The sequence below is a fragment of the Theropithecus gelada genome, chromosome 3 (genome assembly GCF_003255815.1).
Source record: "Theropithecus gelada isolate Dixy chromosome 3, Tgel_1.0, whole genome shotgun sequence".
Taxonomy (NCBI): domain Eukaryota; kingdom Metazoa; phylum Chordata; class Mammalia; order Primates; family Cercopithecidae; genus Theropithecus; species Theropithecus gelada.
In genome coordinates, this window is record NC_037670.1 from 37,828,899 (window position 1) to 37,834,850 (window position 5,952).

The 5,952-nt window shown below is 37.5% G+C and overlaps 1 pseudogene; it reads right to left on the reverse strand.

Moving 5' to 3' along the window:
- Window positions 1-3,540: 3,540 nt before the first annotated feature.
- Window positions 3,541-4,106, reverse strand: LOC112621367 (annotated as a pseudogene).
- Window positions 4,107-5,952: the final 1,846 nt, after the last annotated feature.

A 5,952-nucleotide genomic window follows, 5' to 3' on the forward strand; every position in this document is an offset into this window, starting at 1 on the left:
GATTTTGAGACCAGCCTGGCAAACATGGTGAAACTCTACCTATACTAAATATACAAAAATTAGCTGGGAGTGTTACACACACCTGTAGTCCCAGCTACTCAGGAGCCTGAGGTAGAAGAATCACTTGAACCCAGGAAACATATGCCCTGAAATTTCCAGGATTGAAACAACTGTGGAACTTGACAAAGAGTGTATATGGTATAATTAAGAAGTTTACTCAGGAATTTCTTACCATTTTGAAAAGTTACATCCCCAGAGGCAATGTTCCTTGCGGAATCAAAATCATTTATAAACCATGATTTGTTAAGTCTGTGGATGCTGTGTTCACCAAGTCCTATGTAGAGAATAAATGTTATTCACTATTATTTTCTTAAAAATGTGCATTTGCATACTGAAGCATTATAAAGCACCTCTTTGTTATTTCTTCTCTATAATTATGGTATTGTATTCTTTTCTCCATTTATGTGACTAGATAGGTTTTATTTCCATGTGTTTCATTTGCGGATAGTAAGTGAACATGACCAGAATTCATAACACTTAAGCTTTCAGTTAGGGCCAATTTTGTCTTCTCATGGTTATTTGAACCCTGAAAATGTCCAGTTACTATTTATTCATTAAGGGCTTGAGCATATTAGTATCTACAGGGTAGACCTCTCTGCTGGGGTCTGGGCCTTTTACTTATCTGCCCCGTGGCCGTAACACTTAGATGTCTGTTAAGCCCTACAAAGTCAACTAATATCTGGGCTGAACAGATTCATTATACCACAAATGGGCTCCTATTCCCCTATTCCAACCTTAGTGGGCAAGAATCATGGGCTCTGGTGCCAATATCCAATTAAATGATACTTCCTCATCCTCACTCACCAGCCTGGGCCAATTCATCGGCACCTCTTACTTGGATAGGTGCTTCCTGACTTGTCACTTAATCTCCTGTCTTACTCCTTTCTTTTTATATTTTCTCTGTCTGCTGAGATTAAAATTTGATCATGTTTATAATCCTTCATAGGTTTCCAAGTGTCCTGCTTTAAGGTTCAAATTGCTGTATATGGTTCATAAGGCCATGTACAATCTGGCCCCTTCCTACCCTCCCATCCTCATCTCCAGTTGTTAATCTTCTCACCCTCTATGCTCTAATTTTGGTTGGATCCCTTTCAGTTTATTACATGATATTTTCTTTCTTGCCTCTTGCTGTTCTCCTTATAGAATATACTAGCCTGATTGATCACTAAGCTCACCCTTACTCATTCTTTAAGTATCAGCTTAATCCATACTTTTTCTAAAGTGGTTTTTCCTTACCCCTTGAGTTACTTATGATCTCCCTTGACAACTTATACTTTTCTATTTTCATGCTTCTTTGCTTGTATAATTATCTGCTGTTGCCATTCAATTATGAGCTCTAAAGAAACTTTGCTTGTCTTTTAAAATGAATTTTACCTTCAAATGTTAGCACAGTAGCTACTCTGTAAATGTTTGAGCAATAAATAAATACATAACAAATAATAAGGCATTTAAAAATACTTTAGTATCTATGATCCATAACCAAGATGAGTCTAATCAAGCAATCATTATGTACAATGTGAGAAGTGTTTTACATTTTTTATTTCATTAAAACATTCTGCTCATGACCAACTAATAGGCTGCCACCTGTAGTTTCAAAAACGCTGTTATGACTGCTCTGTTGATGTGAAAATCATTTCTAATTGATGATATTTTTAGTAATTGCATTCATTAGGAGATGGTCACATTCTTTTTGACTTTTTTCTCTGAATATTAAAATCACAGTGGAGCTCTGTGATATTTATAACCTCTAGATAGTTGGACTTCTCAGCTTTAAACTATGGACATAATAACTTAAAAAAATCTTGTGCAGTGTGTGTAGGGGTGTGTGTTTTGTGTGTAATTTACATTTGTGTTATAAATATTGAGACACTGAAACTCAGGTACTCTAACCAGCATGGTAGACTCACAATTTTGGAACAGAACTGAAAAGCCATCTAATGCTTTCTGTGATCCCCTTTCTGAAGGTCTACACAATTCTTTATAATATTTCATGTGTTCCTTGGAAAGAACCACTGTTAGAAAGATTTTCTTCTGTCAAATGTAATGCATACACTCAGCCATTTTAATGAGGCACATACAGTGTGCTGGGCAGTGTGTGTGGTCCTGGTGATTCAACGGTGAGGAATGTGGTCATGGCTCCATTACCACAGAGCGTTAAAAAGTCACCCCTTCCTATTGCTTCACTCTCATTGCTTCCTTTACCTTCTTTTTAATCTGAAACTTGGTTCTTCCCCAGCCTTTAAATAATGGACGCTTGTTTTCACATGAACTGCTCTTGATAAGAGTCAGAGGTGGTATCAACAGTCTTTTTCTTGCTCTTCACGTGTCTTCCAAGTGATTCCACGTCCATGGTCTCCCAAATCCACCTGTGCTAAAGTCTGCCATTTGGTGATACAGGTTTTCTGCTCACTCTGCCCTCTCTTGAACCTCACTGTTTCTTTCATTCATCACAGTCTTCAACACCTGATATATCAGGGTCCCCCTTATTCTATCCCTGGCTCTTGCCCTGGGCACTTTAGTATCCCAAACTTTGTTCACCTGCAGGCCTGCTTTATCCAGTGACTTCATTTGCCTCAATCTTAATATTATCTTCTTTTTACTTCAGCAACCAAGTACATTGAACATATATTTTAAGGTTCCCTTTAATTATTTGGAGATTTGATTTTAAATTCCATAGGTTTCTGTTCTTCAAATCCTGTTACTACGATACCACCTCTTAGTCCTAAGCGACAAGGTTACCTTTATAAGAGACCCTTCTCTGCTTCTTCTCTGGCTGTGAGACTTCTGATGGGCTGAGGCTTTCATGGGGCCAAATGTTAAAGCCCACTCAGAGCCTCTGCGCTTCCTTCTCAGACTGCATGCTGAGTCACAGGATGGACCAGATGTGTTGGTGTGGGATGCAGTCAAGCTGAGAGACAAGATGGCAGGCTGAGAACTGGGGCTGGCTCTTCCTGTGCTGTCCGTTCCAGTGTGGTCCTCCAGCCGTTCTGAGTTGTGATAAAGGTAGGTTAGTCAAGAGATGACTAGTAGACATATTTTACATAACAATTATCTAGTTTTCATTATAATTTTTAAATGTGTAGGTATCTAGTGTGGGAATCATCATTTGTACTCTGGCCCTAGGCCTCACAAAGGCTAAGGCAAGGCTGGCCTCGATACATACATTTCACCCACACTCTGATCTCTGGTCCCTTGGCTTCTTCCATTTCATTAATGTCTGTCAGTTTTTCTTAATTCCTAATAATTTCAACTCATTTTTGTGTGAACTCTATTATTTGCCTCCTTTTCTATTTGAACTCTCTCTTACACAAAGCTCGAACTACAAGTTGATTTTACAGTCTGCCTTCTTGGCTTTTGTATTCTGTCTTCTAAATCATGCTGGATAATAATTGACATTGTACATTACTACACTCCAAACTGGTGTGACTTTTTTTTTTTTTTTGGTCAAATGATCCTTTATTGAACTACTTTCCTTTGTGCTTAACTGGCTGGGCATTCCACAGCACCACTGTTTGTTGATGTCATCTATGATGTCATGAGGGTGGCGGCCATCAGCATTACAGCCCACAGACTGGGCAGTCCCCAGGATCTCTTTAATGATTCCAGAGAGTTCTCTGGCTAAGGATCAGTGCCGCATCTGTCGAGCAATGTTGACGATCTCATCAAAAGTGATATTCCCACTGTGTTTAATGTTTTTCTGTTTCTTTCTGTCTCCTGGTGGTTCCTTGAGGGCTTTGATGATCAGGGCAGAGGCAGAAGGCACCACCTCAATCTGGGCCTGTCTGTTCTGAATGGTCAGTTTCACTGTACTCCTCAGGCCCTTCCAGTCACCCGTTGCCTTGGCAATGTCATCACCAACCTTTCTCGGAGACAGACCCAGGGGGCCGATCTTGGGGGCCAGGGCAGAAGTGGCACCGACCTTGTGTCCGGTGCACCTCAGGTATAAGACTTTGATCTCGTTGGGGTCAAACTTCAACGGCATGGTGGAGGAGGCTGGTGTCGGATGAACCCGGATTCGGGACGACTGAAGAAAGTTGCACCTTGGCCTCCTCCGAGCCGAAAACCAAGAGCTAGTTGTATAGTATTCTATAGTGTATACGTACCACATTTTCTTTATCCACTCTATCATTGATAGATATTTAGGTTAATTCCATGTCTTTGCTATTGTGAATAGTGTGGCAATAAATATACACATGCATGTGCATGTGTCTTTATAATAGAATGATTCATATTACTTTGGCCATATTATACTTAGCAAACTAACACAGGAACTGAAAACCAAATACCACATGTTCTTACTTATAAGTGGGAGCTAAATTATGAGAACAGATGGACATGTAGAGGGGAACAATACATATTGGGACCTTTTGGAGAATGGAGGGTGAGAGAAGGGAGAGGATCAGGTAAAATAACAAAAGTGTACTAGACTTAATACCCGGGTGATGAAATAATCTGTACAACAAACCCCCATAACACAAGTTTACCTATGTAACAAACCTGCACTTGAAATTAAAATTAAAGTTTAAAAATTCATATTTGAAAGTCTGGGATTACAGTTTGGGGTAAATATGTGTCAGCATGTGGGAAGTATTAATTATGAATATCTTATTTTATAGAGTATAATTTTAAAGTACTGTCCAGAGAGAAGCAGTAAAAAAGGAAGCATTACAAATAGAAGACTGAAATAGCATTTTCAAATATTTGAAAAGGAAATTACAGTCATTATTCGGATTTTGAAAAAGAGGAATTAGCACATTGGTTTATTAAATTCAAATTAGTACAAACATGAAATGAATAGAGTATAATCTATAATGACTTTGAAAAAGATGAAAAAAGAGAATCATAGCTATAAATGTTCAAAAGGAAAATGAACTTGGAAAAGACAAATTTTATGAGCTAGCATAATTTTTGTGACAACTGGGAAAATGCTCAGGGTCAGAAAACTTTCTTGTCTAATAAAAGAAAGAAAACATAAGTTATGAAGGAAAAGAACCAAGTGGTAAATTAAGAGAGTGATTTTAATAAATTTCACATCTAAAGACCTGACTTCTAGAATTTTCATTTGGTGACACAACAAGGTCAACATTTGCTTTGACATATGGCCTTGACCAGGAAATGGTGATAAGGAAAGCAGTAAGAAGTCCCTTTAATGAGAGTGTATCTGTGGTGAAAGAACAGGTGCAAAGATGACCTAGATGCCATTATTTGGAAATTTGTGTATAGCAAGGAAGCTGATCATTTTAAACAGGCTTAATGTGCCTATAATATAACCTTCTGATAGATTTTGTGAATTCAGTTAACTTGAGCTTTTGTCTGATAAATTACATAAAATAGCTTTATTGGTTAAAAAATGTTTAAGTAGCACTTGAAAATACCAGAAGAAATAAGAAAATTAGTAAATTATAGAATAAACCCAATAAGCTTTGGAATGTCATCAACATAAAAAATACCAAACATAAAGTTGTAGGTCCTGAATAAATGTTTTCCAAATACTTATAGACAAATAAAAAGCCTGAAGACATTTTTCATAAGGAAATCCCAGGAGAGGAAAAGAGAAACGTTGGGACTCAGAAATGAAATTTATGAAAATATGGAGCAAAACTGAACCAGGACTCAAAGGAGTGAAAGCAAATAAAAAAAGAAGATAAAGTCACTGCTGAGTTTAGACATAACCACAAAACCTTATGTGATGGGTTATTATTTTCTAACTAATTAAATAAAGAACAAAATCAACAAATGTTCTCTCCCTCAGAACTGTGTTTGGATACTGATAAAGTCACTCATTTTTTAAATAGTTGGTGTCAAGATGAATTGAAAGTGAAAATTGCAAATGAAGTATGAGTGAGAAAGTAACATAATCTTATAATTATTAGGTTTTCTTCTTCCTTCCTT